Raw genomic sequence first — 17,551 nt, 5'->3', positions numbered from 1 at the left:
CCAACCTTGTACATAGCTTAGTCTATAGCTAAATTTTTTTTCAATAGAAGGTTTTTTTTTGGGGGGGGGGGGGTAAAAATGTTTAAGAAAGAAGATTTTATTTTCTATAATGCGTTCAACAATTTAGTATTAAAAATTAAGAAAATCTTATCTGAAAACAGAAAAAAAAATCTGCAAACTTACAATTCAACTGTAAAAACAATCTGTCGGCTGTCAATTTCAAAATCCAACTGAAGGCTGAAGCTGTATAGTAGTCGAATACGTTCTATAATTCTATTCAACTTGAAACTAAAATTCTTGACTACGAATGATGTAATAAATAGCGATTGGGAAACTGAATTCGAAATGATTTAAACTCATTTCATAAAGACCATACTTTTTTTGTCAACATATGAAGAACTGTGTATATTGCAATATCTGCAATTGCATATTGCATCTGTCTGGTTTTTATTCAAAGTAACAAAAGAGACGAAAATTAATGAATAAGAGAGTTTTGAAGAATTATGGTATGCAAAGTAATATTTGGCAGGGAAAGTCACTGGTAATAAATCGCTAGGGGTGGCACCGTGATTGCGTGATTTTCGGGGATTCAGGGAGCCAATTTTTTTTCGGGGTGACGCATTAATTTTCGGCAAAATGCCCGAAAATTTGGGGATAGTGCAAGCCCTGCTTTATTTCTAATCAGGAAATTCAAAATACTAAACCACACGAGAAGGAAAAGCTCCGACTTTGTGGTTGACGCAATAAAGAATTGCCGCAAAATTATTTTAAACTCGACCGAATGCCGCCACCTCTGTCGGCAGCGGCACGCCTGTGGCACGCCGGCAGCGTTAAGACACTTCGGCGGCGGTCAACCGGGCCGCTCATCGACCGTGTTCGGTCGATCCACCGGTGCGGCGCCGGGGTCTAATTAGAAGACTTGATCCCAAAGAGGAGAAAATGTTTTGCCATTATTATCTCAATCATCGGAAATTATCAGAGGCAACGCTATATAGCCTCGCCTATGGTAAAGGCCATAAGACTTCATTGGGATATTTAATAAAAAAAAGTTTGTTTTTTAACTAAAAGTAAGGAGCGACATTAAAACTTGAAACGAACAGAAATTATTCCGTATATGAAAAAGGCTGTCCCCTCCTCAATACCTCGCTCTTTACGCTAAATTTAAAAAAAAAAAAAAAAAACCATCCCCCCACGTCTCTTTTCCCCAAATACAAATTCGGTTAGTATTTTAAGATAGCAATTTTCTTCAAAATACTCCAAAGACCAAACACCTATACTTCAATGGTTGACTCTCCGAGCCCCCGGGGCAAGGGCTGTAAGTTATGTAAGGTACTTATTTTTAACATATAAGGTTTTTATGGAAGGGATGGCCGCATAAACTTTGTGCCCTAAAAGTTTTAGCGCCCTTGTTAAAAGTGAAAGGAGATCAAATGGCACCCAGCCCCCCGCGCTCTTTTTGCCCCGAATTCATCAGACCAAAATTTGGAGATAGCCATTGAAGGTCAAAGAACTAAGCCAAATAACTCTGGGGTTGACAAATCTCCCCCAGTCTCCGGGCAAGGGCTATAAGTTATGCATTTTGCCCATTGTTAACATATAAGGATTCCTATTGGAAAATAGGGCATACTTGATCATGCGTCCGTAAGAAAGGCTTAGGTTACTAATGTGGAACTTTAAGGTAATATTGAGAGGGCTGCCAAAGACAATCAAAACACTGTTCTTACCAGTTGTGAAAAGTGAAGATCAGCAATCAGGGGCAACGCTATAGCGTTACCTATAGTAAAGGCCATGCGGCTCCAATGTTTTATTATTTATTTATAATATTTTTTTTCCCAGAGGCACTTCATATAGAAGAGGTCGTCGTAGAAACTTGAAAGGGGGCTCATTCGATTGGAAATCGAGAGTTCTAGTGCACTATTTAAGGATCAAAAGTGTTTGGAAGGCAACTAACACCCCTTCCACGCCCACGAATTCCCCAAACACATCAAATCAAAATTTTAAGATAGCCATTTTGTTCAGCGTAGTTGATTTCCAGATAGAAATTATGTTTTTGAGGATGACACTCCCCAACAGCCCTCAGGGCAAGGGTTGTAAGTTATGCCCTGGGGGCATATAAGGTTTTTATAGAAAGCTTTGTCGTAGAAACTTCAAAAAAGGCTCATTCGATTGGAAATTAAAGGGCTAGTGCCCTTTTTAATAGTCGAAAAAGATTGCTTTGCAATCTTTATATAAAATCTTAATAGTCGAAAAAGATTTATAGAAAGCTTTGCCACAGGAACTTCAAAAAGGACAGATTCGATTGGAAAGTCAAAGGGCTAATGCCATTTTTATAGTCAAAAGTGATTGGAGGGTAACTAACCCCCCTCTCACACCTACCTTTTCCCCAAACACATCCAATCAAAATTTTGAGGGTAGCCATTTTGTTCAACGTAGTTGAAAATTCGGGAAATTTGGTCTTTGAGGATGACAGCCCCCTCCCCACAGCCCTTAGGGCAAGGATTATAAGCCATACCCTGGGGGGCATATAAAGTTTTTGTATAGACAACGTTGTTCTAGAAACTTCAAAAAGGGCTCATTCGACTGGAAATTGAAATGGCTAGTGGCCTTTTCAATAGTCGAAAGTGATTGGAAGGCAACTAATACCCCTTCCAAGCCCACTATTTTCCCAAACACATCCAATCAAAATTTTGATATAGCCATTTTGTTCAACGTAGTTGAAAGTTCTGGAAATTATATCTTTGAACAGGACACTCGCCCCATAGTTTTCAGGGCAAGGTTTATAAGTCATGCCCTGGGGGCATATATGGTTCTTATGGAAGGAATACTCGTATAAACATCAGAGAGGGCTCATTTGATTAGAAATTGAAAGTTCTAGTTCACTTTTTAAGCGTCAAAAGATATTGGAGGGTAACCAGCTCCCCCTAACTCTTTTTTTCTAAATGCATCTGATAAAAATTTTGTGATAGCTATTTTGTTAAAAATACTTCAAGGATCATACAACAATAACTCCGGTGTCAACACAACCCCCAAGGACCCGGGGGCAGGCGTTGTAAGTTATGCCCTGGGGGTATATATGGTTCATATGGAAGGGATACTCTTATTAACTTTAAAGAGGGCTCATTTGATTGGAAATTGAAAGTTCTCGTTCACTTTTTAAGAGTCAAAAGAGATTGAAGGGCACCTATCCCCCCTCTCTACGCCCGTTTTCCTCAAACCCATCCGATGAGAACTTCGAGATAGTCATTTAAAAAAAAAATGTTCAAAGACCATATAACAAAAACTCTGGGGAAGACACAGCCCCCCCAGGGCCCGAGGGCAGGCGTTGTAAGTTATGCCCTGGGGGAATAAATAGTTCTTATTGAAGGGATGTTTATAAGAACTTCAGAGGGCTCATTTGATTGGAAATAGAAAGTTCTAGCTCAGTTTTTTAGATTAAAAAGAGATTGGAGGGCAACTAGCACCCCCCCCTCACGCCCCATTTTTTTCCAAATAAATCCAATAAAAATTTTAAGATAGCCATTAATTTAAAATTTGCTCAAAAGTCAGATAACAAAAACTCAGGTGTCGACACAACCCCCTAGGGCCCGGGGGCAGGCATTGTAAGTTATACCCTGGGGCATAAAAGGTTCTTATAAGAGGGATGTTTTTATAAACTTCAGAGAAGGTTAACTTGATTGCAAATTGAAAATTCGAGTTCACTTTTTAAGAGTTAAAAGGGATATTCGTATAAACTACGGAAAGGATTCATTTGAATGGAAATTGAAAGTTCTCGTTCATTTGTTAAGATTCAAAAGAGATCGGACTAGCCCCACCCCTCCAAGCCCTAAATGCATCAGATGAAAATTTTGAAATATTTTGAAAATTTTGAGGTATCACCTCCTTCTCTCACTGTAAAAGTCTAAAACCTACTGCGTCATTGCTGCTTTACTGAAAACTATATACGTCTTGATCGGACTTCGCAAGCATATACAAAATAAATGAGAATATTCGATGTATACTTATATTCAATGTTAAGAGGTCCATTCGATCAAAAATTTATTTCACTATAATTTTATTTTTATTTTCAATGGTGTAAGAATTGGAAAAGAAAATATTTGTAACATAATTTGTTTTCAGTTAAGCGCCAATGACGCAGCAGGCTTTTGGTTTTTATTTACAGTTAAGGAAGGAGGCAGTATCCGAACACTGGTTTGTAATGAAACTATATTCGTCTTGAACAACTTTAAAAAGAGCAAATAAATTGAACTGAATATTTGATGTATAATTATATTAATTGCTGAAAGCTCATCAGTTCAGAATGTTACTATAATTTTAATGTTTATTTTCAATATTAAGTACAAAAGAAAATATTTGCCATTAAAAATTGGTTTTCAGTAAAGCGCCAATGGCGCAGTAGGTTTTAGACTTATACAGTGAGAGAAGAAGTTGATACCCAAACTCTTGTTTATAGTAATTTTTGTTCGTTTCAAGCTTGATTTGCATATTAAATTTAAGTTTCACTCGTTTTAAGATTTATTTATTGATTTACATTAATATCTTTTGTATGTTTGTTTACATTGATTGTTTAGCTAATTTCTTTTCGTTTTAAGTTCCATTTGTACTTCAATAGGAAAGTATGTTTTTCGTCTTAAGCTTCATTTTCATATTCAATCTAAGAATTACTCGCTTTAAGATCTATTTATTCATTTATATTATTAATCGTTGTATGTTTTTTTACTATGATAGTTTATTTAATTTCTGTTCGTTTTGGGTTTCATTTATTCTTTAATAGTAATTTCTGGTCGCTTTGAGTTTGAATTTTAACAGGTATTTGTATCTGCTGAGCTTGAGTTTAAAATGGCCTTTACTTTTCTTTGAAACACTTATTTTTAAAATTTTTTTTTTTTTAATTAATCTTAAAAAAAGATTGAGGGTATTAAGTTGAAAATTTCAAGGTATGTTGAGGAGATGTTGAATATAGATTTTAAAGTAACCAGCCCCCCTCCTTGTTCTGTTTAGGTGCCCCCTTTGCTCAACACTGATCACAATTTGGGATTTGCCATTTTGTTCAAATTACTCAAAAGGTCTATTAGCTATACTTCAAGAATGCCATGCCCCAATAGCCCCGGGGTAAGGGTTGTAAATTATGCAATTTGCCCGCTGTTTATATTCAGGATTTAAAATTAGGAAAAGGGTAAATATTTGATTATGGGTGTATCCAAAAAGGCTAAGTGCAATAAGTTGGAACCTTGGAGAATGTTGAGGGTATTTTTTTATACTAAATCAAAAGACAATATGTGCATCCAGTTTATCAAAAGGAGGATCTTCAATATTTTAAGAACAGCTAAGGGTATTGAGTTGAAACTTTCAGGGTTTGTTGGAGAGATGTTGAAAAGTTGTAGGAGGGCTGCCAGCCCCCTCCTATGGGTTTTTAGTTGCAATCCCTTTGAAAATATGTGAGCAAAATTTTGAAATATACTTTTTGTTTAAAATAGTCAACAACTAAATAACTTTGCCTATAGGGATGAAAAACCCTCCAAAGCTTTAGATAGGGATGCTGAACACAATAAAACACACTGTGTGCGTGCTGATTGTCAGAAGAACATGTCATCAGTATTTAAGGGAAAATTGAGGGTATAAAGATGAAAATTTCAGGGGATGTTGAAGAGCTATCGGAGGGTAACCAGCCACCTCGCCTTTATAGGTGCTCCCTCCTCCCCTCATCAATGATCAAAATTTTGAAAAAGCGATTTTGTTCGAAACAGTCAAAGGGCCTAATAGCTTAATCTCCAGAGATGTAATGCCCCAGGGTAAGAATGGCAAATTATGCAATTTGTCCTTTTTTATATTCACGATTTATCATTAGAAAAAGGAAAAATAATTGATTCTAGGAGTGTTCGAAGAAGATACAAGTATTAAGGTGAAACTTCAGGGAATGTTGAGGGGCATGTTGAACTAGATACAAAGATAGAATGTGCATCCTGTTATCAAAAGGGAGCATCTGCAATATGACAAGAACAGGTGAGGTTATTAAATTTTAAACTTTCAGAGCAATTTGAGGAAGATGTTCAAAAGTGGTCGGAGGGCAAGTAGTCACCCTACCATTCTCTTTTTTGCTGCCCTCCCTCCAACGATATCAGATCAAAATTTTGGAATATTAATCTTGTTCAGAATAGGCGATCAAGTCAAATAACTAAACCTCCGGTGATGACTTAACACCCACAACCCTTGGGGCAAGTGTTGCAAAATATGTAAATTGCCCATTGTTTATATACAAGGTTGGTTATTGGAGAAAGGTGGCATGTTCGATCCTGAGTTTAAAAAAGGCTAGGAATATTAAAGTAAAGCTTTTCGAAAATGAGGAGGAGGATACCAAACAACATCAAAGTACATTATATGCGAAAGGTTTTCGAGAGGACGCATCAAAGATGTCTAAGGAACAGATAAAGTGTTAAGTTGAAACTTTAAAAACATGTTATTAGGCATATTGAAAAAAGAACGAAGGGCAGCCACCTATCCCCCTTCTTGTTCTTTTAGATTCTCTCCTTAACACTGAGAGATATCCTAAAAAGCCATTAGTAGTGACGGCCCTTTGGATTTAACCGGGGCCCTATACCTTCGAATCCCTATTCCGGCACTTTTATTAAAACACTTCTTCAAGACGCAGGTGTAATTAATTTTCTTCAAGATGCAAGTGTTTGTTACGTAATAAGTTTATTGAGGATGATGTAATCTCGTGTGACTTGTTAGAACTCAGGGATCAGCTAGTCAAGCGTGGAACCTCGGTCGTAACCGAAGACGGTGCACACAAGGGTGTTACGTAATGGCGACACACACGTGGATATTACGTAATGACGTCTTTCATGTGGGTGTTAAGTAATGACGGCGAAAACGTGGTTGTTATGTGAGGACGGCGCAAACGTGGATGTTACTTAATGACGGCGCAGACGTTAGATGTTACGTAATAGCTTAAGAGGTGTTTTCTTCTTCAAGATGTTGTTTTCTTAAAATTTTTATATTTTAAGATGTATTTTCTTCTAGACATTTTCTTCAAGATTATTCCTTAGGTAACCTTTATAATCCGTCATCAAAGATTTTTGTCCGCTTTAGGAATTGAATGTAAGACCAGAGATTTCTGCAATGGAACGGTGCCTTAAACATATGCGACCGATATGCAATTTATACTGTTATGATTTGGAAAATATTTTCTAGTGGAAACGAATCGGTAAAGCTATGGATTGCATGTTTCCTATCCCCGGGACAATTGACACACGGGGAAAAAACTGAATACCGTAAATTGGTTACATTTGACGCACTCCTGTTCGTTAAAAATTATTTAGATTGTATTATGAGAGAATATTGTAGATTGTTCTTAGATTATTTCTTAGTAAAAGAGCCTTTTACTCTATTGAAACTTGAATGCGCTAGCAGAGGTGAAATAAAACCAAGAGTATTCTTATGGTTAGAATATGGCACGCCTTCATATAGGGTCAAAAGTCTATCTTTTTTCATCACTACACATAATTTTAAACTTATAGTAGAGGCTATCTTGAACGAGCGTAGCTATGTAAATTTGTACATAGGCTACAAGATAAATGAGCTGCATTAGTGAATTATATTGAAGATTCATCCTGGAACAAAAACTCTAACAGGTAAAGACTTTTTATAGTACATACAAGTTTTATTAATAAACAAATTTACAAACAATATTAAAACACTTTATTCTTAGGGCACGGGAAACATAGCCTTTCATTATTATATCGTAATATTCTATGGTAATTCCCAGCCTGTGATACTCAATGGTGCGCGTTGTAGCTGTTTTGTAGTTTATCTTGTCTGTGTTAGCTTTATGCTGCTTCCAAAGGTGTTTTGGAAGTTTTTCATTTGAAACGTATGATATAGGGTGTTTGCTTGTTTCGTGTTCGGTGTTTACTTTCGCTGTTTCGTGTTTTAGCTTCACTGTTTTAGCGTTGTAGGTCAATCTAGGTGTGTTTTGGAAATGTACAATTGTTGATGTTTAGCTGTGTTGTTTCATAGTTTGACTTATCTGTGTTAGCTTTGTTGATGTTTCAAAGATGTTTTTGGAAGAAGTTTTTTAGTTCTGCTGTTTCGTGGTTTAGCTTGTCTGTCTTAGCTTTAATAGTGTTTTTAAGTGTATTTTTGAAGCTTGTGTTTGAAACATAAGATTTAGGAAGTCTAATTGCGCTTTTTTGTGGTCTTTTTGTGTGTGTCCGGGTTAGCTTCGTTTTTGCTTCCAAGCGTGTTTTGGAAGTTTTTCGTTTGAAACGTATAATGTAGGACATTTACTTTTGCTATTTTGGGGTTTAGCTTGTCTGTTTTAGAGTTGTTTATGTTTCGACGCATATTTTGAAACTTTTTTTTGAAACATATGGTCTAAGATATTTTGTTATGCTGTTTCGTGGCTCAGCTTACCTGTGTTAGCTTTGCTGTTGTTTCCAGTTGTATTTTGGAAGTTTTCGCTGGGAAGGTATGATTTAGGATGTTTAGTTGTCCTGTTTCGTGGTTAAGCTTGTCTGTTTTAGCCTTGTCAGTGCTTCCAAGTGTATTTTGGAAGTTTTTCGTTTAAACGTATGTTTTTGGATGTTTAGTTTCTTTTCCATGATTTAGCTTGTCTGTTTTAGCGTTATCGGTGTTCCCAAGTGTATTTTGTCTCATTTGAAACATATTATTTAAGATATTTTGTAATGCTGTTTCATGGTTTAACTTGTGTGTGTTAGCTTTGTTGCTATTTCCAGGTTTATTTTGGAAGTTTTGCGTTTGAAAAGTATGATTTAACGTTTAGTCGTCCTGTTTCATGGTTTGGCTTGTCTGTGTTAGCCTAGTTGGTGTTTCCAAGTGTATTTTGGAAGTATTTTGTTTGAAACATATGATTTAGGATGTTTATGTTTGCTGCATCGTTATTTATCTTGTATGTTTTAGCGTTGTTAGTTTTTCCAAGTGTATTTTGGAAATTTATCGTTTAAAACGTAAGAGTAATGACGTGTTGTTGCGTTGTTTCGTAGTTTAGCGTGTCGGTGTTAGCTTTGTTACTATTTCAAAGTATATGTTGGAAGAACTTGTTTAGTTCTGCTGCTTGCTGATTTAGCTTGTCTGTGTTAGCTTTCTTATTATTTCCAAGTGTATTTTGGAAGTTTTATTTTTGTTTTGAAATGTGAGATTTAAAATGTTTAGTTAAGTTGTTTCGAGGTTTAATATATCTGTTTAGTGTTTTTAATGTTTCTAAGTATATTTTGGAAGTTTTGGTTTGAAATATATGATTTAGGATGTTTCCTTGTCCTGTTTCTTGGTTTAGCTTGTCTGTGTCAGTTTTGTTGGTGCTTCCAAGTGTGTTTTGGGAGTTCTTCATTTGAAACATAAGATTTAGGATGTTTAGCAGTATTCTTTTGTGGTTTAGCTTGTATTTGTTAGCTTTGTTGGTGTTTCAAAGAGTATGTTGGAAGAAGTGTTTTAGTTTTGCTGTTTCCTGGCTTAGCTTTTCAGTGTTAGTTTTCTTGGTAATTCCAAGTATAGTTGTTTAGCTCTGCTGTTTCATGATTTCGCTTGTCTTTGTTAACTTTCTCGGTATTTCCAAGTGTATTTTGGAAATTTTTTTGTTTGAAACGCGTGATTTAGGATTTTTATTTATGATGTTTCAAGGATTAGTTTTTCTGTCTTAGTGTTGTTGATGTTTCTAAGTATGTTTTGGAAGTTTTCGTTTGAAACATATAATTTAAAATTTTTATTTGTCAAGTTTCGTTGTTTAGCTTGTCTGTGTTAGCTTTGCTGGTTTTTCCAAGTGTATTTTGTAAGATCTTTGTTTGAAACATAAAATTTGGGATGTTAAGTTGTGCTCTTTTGTGGTTTAGCTTGTATGAGTTGGCGTTGTTGGTGCAGTCGTCATTACGTAACCTCCACATCTCTGCCATCATTGCGTAGCATTAACGTGTATCTTTGTTGATTTTTTAAAGAGTATTTTATCAGAAGTTGTTTAATTTTGCTGTGTCATGGTTTAACTTGTCCGTATTACCTTTGATGATGTTTCCAAGTATATCATGGAAGCTTTTGATTGAAATGTATGATTTAGGATGTCTACTTGTGCAGTTTTGTGGTGTAGTTATTCTGGGTTAGCTTTGTTGGTATTTCTATGCGTTTTTGAGAAGTTATTTGTTTGAAACGTGTGATTAAGAATGTTTAGTTTTGCTTTTTCATCGTTAGCTTGTCTTTTTTAGCATTGTTAGTGTTTCCAAGTGTATTTTGAAAGTTTTTCACTTGAAACATATGATTTAAGATATTCTCTTATGGTGTTTTGTGGTTTGGCTTGTCTGTGTTAGCTTTGTTGCTGTTTCCTGGTATATTTTAGAAGTTTTTCCTTTGAAAAGTATGTTTAGGACCTTTATTTGTCTTGTTTCGTGGTCTAAATTATCTGTGTTAGCGCTGTTGGTGTTTCCAAGTGTATTTTGAAAGTTATTAGTTTGAAACGTATGACTTAGGATTTTTTGTGCTGTTTCGTTATTTAGCTTGTTTTTGTAAGCTTTGTTGGTCCTCCAAGTGTACTTTAGAATTTTTTGTTTGAAAGGTGTGATTGAGGATGCCTATTTCAGCAGTTATGTGTTCTAGCCTGTCTACGTTGGCTTTTGTTTTAGAAGTTTTTTCGTTTCAAAAATATGATTTAGGAAATGTTGCTTTTTCGTGATTTAGCTTGACTGTTTTAGCGTTGGTAGTGTTTCCAAATGTATTTTGAAAGTTTTTTGTTCCAAAAATATGATTTAGGGTGTTTTGTTGTGCTGTTTTGTGATTTAGCTTGTATGTGTTAGCTTTGCTGGTGTTTCAGGTGTGTTTTGGAAGTTATTCGTATGGAACGTATGAATAAGAGTGTTTTGTTCTGCTGTTTCAGGATTTAGCTTATTTGTGTTGGCTTTGTTTGTCTTACAAGTCTACTTTGGGAGTTTTTGTTTGAATCTTATGATTTAGGATGTCTACTTGAGCAGTTTTGTGGTCTAACCTGTCTAAGTTGGCTTTGTTTTAGAAATTGTTTCGTTTGAAACATATGATTTAGGACATTTGGTTTTACTGTTCCGTGGTTTAGATTGTCTGTTTAAGCTTTGTTGGTGTTTCCAAGTGTATTTTGAAAGTTTTTCGTTTAAAACATATGATTTAAAATGTTTTGTTGTGCTGTTTCGTTTTAGCTTGTATATGTTAGCTTTGCTGGTGTTTCAGGTGTGGTTTGGAAGTTTTTCGGTCGAAAAGTATGATTTAGGAGGATCAGTCGTGCCGTTTCGTTGTTTAGTTTGAATGTTTTAGCATTGTTAGTGTTTCCAAGTGTATTTTGAAAGTTTTTCGTTTGAAACATATGATTTAAGATATTTTGTTATTGTTTTTCGGGGTTTGGCTTGTCTGTGTTAGCTTTGTTGCTTATTACAGGTGCATTTTGGAATTTTTCCTTTGAAAACTATGATTTAGGACCTTTACTCGTCCTGTTTCTTGGTTTAGATTATCTGTGTTTGCGTTTTTTGGTGTTTCCAAGTGTATTTTGGAAGTTATTCGTTTAAAACCTATGATTTAGGGTGTTTTGTTTTGCTGTTTAATGAGTTAGCTTGTTTGTTTTAGCTTTGTTGGATGCCCAAGTGTACTCTGGAATTTTTTCTTTGAAATGTGGGATATAGGATGTCTACTTGAGCAGTTTTATGGCCTAGCCTGTATACGTTGGCTTTGTTTTATAAGTTCTTTTGTTGGAAATATATGATTTAGGACATTTGGTTTTGCTGTCTCATGGTTTAGCTTGTTTTTTTTAGCGTTACTGGTGTTTCCAAATGTATTTTGAAAAGTTTTTCGTCCTAGACATATGATTTTGATGTTTTGTTGTGCTGTTTCGTGATTTAGCTTGTAAGTGTTAGTTTTGCCGGTGTTTTCAGGTGTGTTTTGGAAGTTTTTTGTTTGAAAAGTATGATTTAGGATGTTTAGTTGCGCTGTTTCGTGATTTAGCTTGTCATTATTAGCTTTGTTGGTGTTTCCAGGTATATTTTCGAAGTTTTTCTTTTGAAACGGATGATTTGGGGTGTTTTGTTGTGCTGTTTCGTTATTTAGCTTGTTTGTGTTAACTTTCTTGATGTTTCCAAGTGCATTTTTGAAGTTTTGGTTTGAAATGTATAATTTAGGATGTTTGTGTTGTTTCGTAGTTTAGCTGGTCTGTGTTAGCTTAGTTTGTGATTCAAAGAGTATTTTGGAAGAAGTTGTTTAGTTTTCTGTTTTGTGGTATAGCATGTCTGTGCTAATATTGTTGGTGCTTCCAAGTGTATTTGGAAGTTCTCGCTTGAAACGTGTGATTTAGGATGTTTACTTGACCTTTTAGTGGTTTTTCTTATCTGTATTAGCTTTGTTTGTGCTTCCAAGTGTATTTTGGAAATTCTTCCCTTGAAACATAAGGTTTTGGATGTATAGTTGTGCTCTTTCGTGGTTTAGCTTGTCTGTGTTAGCATTGTTAGTGTTATCAAGTATATTTTGAAAGCTTTTCTTCTGAAACGTATAACCTAACATACACTGCGATTTAACCTAACCTAACCTAGTGTGTGTAGGTTAGGTTATATGTTTCAGAAGAAAAACATAATGAAATATACTCCAACATCATATGACACTCCAAACACTCCGATAACTCCGACGTCACATGTTTCAAACGAAAAGTTCGAAAATACACTTGGAAACATCAACAACGCTAACCAAGATAGGCTAAACCATGAAACAACACAACTAAACATCCTAAATCCTACGTGTATGACAAGAATTTCCAAGATACACATGGGAACACCAGCAACTATGACATAGACAAGCTAAACCACGCTACAGCAAATCTAAATAATTTCTTCAAAGTACTTTTTGAAACACCAAAAATGCTAACACAGACGAGCTAAACCAGAAAAGAGCACAACTAAACATCCTAAATCTTACGTTTCAAACGAAGAACTTCCAAAATACACTTTGAAGCACTAAAGAAGCTAGCACAGATTTAGCTAAACTACCAAACAGGTCAAGCAAACATCCTAAATCATATATATCAAACGAAAACTTCCAAATTCTATTGGACACACCAACAAGGCTAAAACAGACAAGCTAAACCACGAAACAGCAAAAGTAAACAACTTCCTCCAAAATACTCTTTAAAAAACCAACGAAGCTAACACAGACAAGCTAAACTACGAAGCAACATAACTAAACATGTTAAACAATATATTTCAAACGAAAACTTCCAAAATACCCTCGGATAAACAAACAAAGCTAACACAAACAAAATGAATCCTAAAACAGCACAAAAACACCCTAAATGTTCCGTTTCAAAAGAAAAACTTCCAAAATACATTTGGAAACACCAACAAAGCTAAAATGAAACCCAAGCTAGCCACGAAAAAGCACAACAAAACATCCTAAATCATTTGTTTCCAACGAAAATCATTCGAAAATTGTTTCAATCTTGTAGCCAATGTATATAAGTATGCGCGTTGAAAATTGCCGCTAATATAAGTATAAAATTCTGTGTAGTGATGAGGAAAAGATAGATTTTTGACCCTAAATGAAGGTGTACCGTATTCTAGCCATTAAATACTCTTGGTTTTATTTCACCTCTGCTAGGGCATTCAAGTTCCAATAGAGTAAAGGGCTCTATTTCTGAAAATATACTAAGAACATTCTACAATACTCTTTGATAATACTATCTAAAACATTACTTAACAAACACCCGTGTATTAAATGTAAAAAATTTCCAGTAATCGATTTTCCCCCCGCATGTCAATTATCCCGGCGATAGGAAACATGCAATCCATTGCTTTACCGAATCGTTTGCACTAAAAGTATTTCCCGAATTATAATAACATCAATTGCATATTGGTCCAGGTGTCCAAGGCACTGTTCCATTGGGAAAACATCTGGTCTTACAATTGATTCCTAAAGTGGACAAAATCTTTGATGATGCATTATAAAGATTCTCAGAGGAAAAAATGTTGAAGAAAATACCTAAAAAAAAACCTTGAAGCAAAAAAAACATCTTGAAAAAATGAAATATCGAAGAAAAACCATCTCGTAAATTATTACGTAACATCCCACGTTTTTGCCGTCATTACATAACTCTCACACGTACGCTCTCATTACGTAACGTCGACATGTGTGCCGGCATTACGTATAATCCAGGTGTTTGCCGTCATTGCCTAATGCCCACATGTGAGCCTTCAATAAGTAACATCCACGTGTGGAGCACCATTACGTAACACCCATGTGTGCGCCGTCATTACGTATTAATCACATTTGCCCTGTCATTATGTAACACCCTTATGTTTGCTGTCATTACGAAACTTGCACGTGTTTGCCGCCATTACGTAACACCCACGTGTGCACCGTCCTCGGTTAAAACAGCAGTTTCCCACTTGACTAGAGTGCCCCTGAGCTCCAACAAGTCAAGAGAGATTACGTCATCATCAACAAACCTATTACGTTACAAACACCTGCATATTGAAGAAAATTAGTAACACCTGCGTCTTGAAGAAGTTTTCAAAAAAAGTGCCGGGATTAGTATTCGGAGGGATAGGGCACCGGTTAAATCCAAAGGGCGGTCACTACTGACATTTTATTCGAAATATTCATAACCTCTAATAGTTAAGCCTCTGGGGATGCCATTTCCCTACAGCCCTTGGGCCAAGGAACATAATTTATGCAGTTTTTTTTATATATTTAGACTTTGTCTTTAGGAAAAGGGAGAATGCTTTATCCAGGATATATCTGAAAAGTCTAAGGGTATTGGGAAATGTTTGTGTGTGTTGAGCTAAATGAAAATAAACTATATGTATCCAAGTTATCGAAAAGGTCTATCTTCAATATCTCAGTAACACCTAAGTAGTACCCCCTCAATAACTTTACACGGTACCCTACCCTTAGTTTTAAACAGTGCCCTGTTTTAAACGTCGTCCTATACTGCAATACGAACGGTGCCCGTTATTCCACGACGGCAGGTGCAGGTTTTGTCACAGGGAATGTTTACATTTGAGAAGACACACCCCTGCAATACAAATGGTACCCTGATTTAAAGGGACCCGCAATACGACCGGTCACGAGAGCAGGTTTTAGTTACGCCATATGGAAACAAAGAGACGTAGGTGTCTGTTTAACTATAGAGAATGTTTACATGTGGTTGCTACGTAATTTAAGTTGAGGATGGAATTTTTACTTTGGATGTTATTTAATAGGGAATGTTTTCTAAGAGACAATGTAAAAGTTACGTCATAGGGAATGTTTAGTTATGTAAATATTACCTAATAGGACATTCTAGAGTCCACTGGTCAGGCAGGAAAGTTTTATTAAGATAAGTTTCTTCGGATAAGTTCGGCCTCTATAGAATAGCACAGTGATTCCACGGGCCTCTATAGAAATAGAACCTAGGTCTCTACTTATACATTCTAAAGCGAGTTCTTAGTCCTAATACTAATAGGGTCCCTTCACTTCGAACTTGTCTACAAAATAATCATGAAATGTTCGTTTCAGATCCAAAACGACAGTAAATCATTGAACTGAACTGATTATATTAAGTGATGCCAATTAAAACGAAAAAAATACATAAAACAACAATCTGAAAATAGTTTACTTTTATACTGTTAAATATGAGTAGTATTCATCTATAAGGTCCAGCCGGGACAAGGCCTGGAACGTGAATTTGTGTGCAGTTACAACGGTACAGGACTTACCACAGACATGTATCTAGTACTACAGAACCTACAAGCCTGTACCAGACATGATTCTATGGGTCAATGTTCATAACTAAAGACCTTGGTGTAACGTGTTCAAAGGTTTAAAGCACTTTCTGTAAAAAAAATATTGGTTTCAGTGGTAGGGTAAGATAATCATGTTTTTTCGTATAAATATTGTTTATTTATAACACTCTAATAACCTCTAGCCTTAAGGTATCTTGCATCTTGTCCAGGATTTTAATGATGAAATTCAGAAAAATCCTTTGAAATCAACTAGTGAGATGATTATGGATTTGAACCATCAAGGGCAGCAACCACCAATGACCCTAACCACCAAGGACATCAACCTCCAAGGATCCCCTATCCCCAACCTCCAAGGGGCCCCCTCCTTCCATTTTTCGGACCCTTCCCCCCATTTTGTATACTTTTCTTTTAAGTTTTTTTAATTTTTTATTTTTTTAGCATGTTATTTTTTTGTCAGAGGGGGGTGGTAACTTTTACGCAACTTAACATAAATTTGGAATAGCATCAATGGTATCAAGCTATGGAAACAATTACTGCTGACAAGATGATCGAGGGACTTGACTTAGCTTTACTTACCAGTTAAGGTAAGTCCAAGGGGGAGGGGCGGTAACTCTTACACAACTTAATATAAATTTGGGATAACATCAATGGTATCAATCTATGGAAATAATTACTGCTGACAAGGTGATCATGGAATTTGACTTAGCTTTATTTCTTGGCTGTGTTCTGTATAGTACATAACTGCCATATGAGCAGTGTTGCCAATATAAAATGGGCTTTAGCATTGGGATATGCTAAAAGTTGAAACTAATAGAGTCATATGCACCAAGATGACCTTATTTCTTGACCTAGCTTTACTCCTCGACTGTGTTCTGTATAATACACAAGTACCATTTGATTAGTATTATCATGATAAAATATGACTTAGCATTGAGGTATACTAAAAAGTTGAAACTAATAAGGATGTAGATGCCAAGAAAAGAATTATAATAGAGAAATTCAGAAAAATCCTTAGAAATCCTTAGAAATCAACAAGTGAGATGATTGAGGGTTTGAACCATCCAGGACCACATCCATTAACGACCCTAACCACTAAGGACCTCAACATCCAAGGGACCCCTTATACCCAACCTCCAAGGGGCCCCTCCCTCCAACTTTTTGGGCCCCCTCACTCCATTTCTTATACTTTTTTTGAAGTTTTTTTTTTAACTTTTTTGTATTTTTTTCATTTTTTTACATGTTTTAGAATGACATGAAACATACTTAAAACAAAATATTCACATTTAGTATTTTCCAAATTCAAAATGAGAATGATAGAGAAATGTTAGTTGTGACTTTTAGTATTAGAAAAATATTGTTTGTAGTAGCACTTTTTTTGGACTGTATTTTTTTGAACTTAGAAATTATTCAAGTTTTTTCTTCTATTTTTATTTTACTTAGCACACTCAAATTTCTCTGAGAAGTAACAGGTATTTTTTAATTGTAACAAATTTCTTCTAATAGCACCAAGTTTTCCGTCAAAGATAACAAATTTCTCATAAAAGTAACCATTTTTGGTCACTGATAACATATTATCTGTCAGAAGTAACAAGTTTTCTGTCAATAATACCATATTTTTCTTAGAAGTAACAATTTTTTCGTTATGATAACAAGTTTTTGTCAGAAGTACCAAGTTTTCCTTATCATTAACAAATTTTTTCCATCCATCGAAGTAACAACTTATTCCTTAATACTAATAAACTTTTACTTAACACACTTAAATTTCCCTTACAAGTAACAATTTTTTTTCTTAGCAGTAACGAATTTCTTCTAATAATATCAAGTTT

Source organism: Artemia sp. Qi Xiang Cuo, chromosome 1 (assembly GCF_049724085.1).
Source record: "Artemia sp. Qi Xiang Cuo chromosome 1, ASM4972408v1, whole genome shotgun sequence".
Lineage (NCBI taxonomy): Eukaryota > Metazoa > Arthropoda > Branchiopoda > Anostraca > Artemiidae > Artemia > Artemia sp. Qi Xiang Cuo.
Note: the sequence above shows the minus strand (reverse complement) of the source record.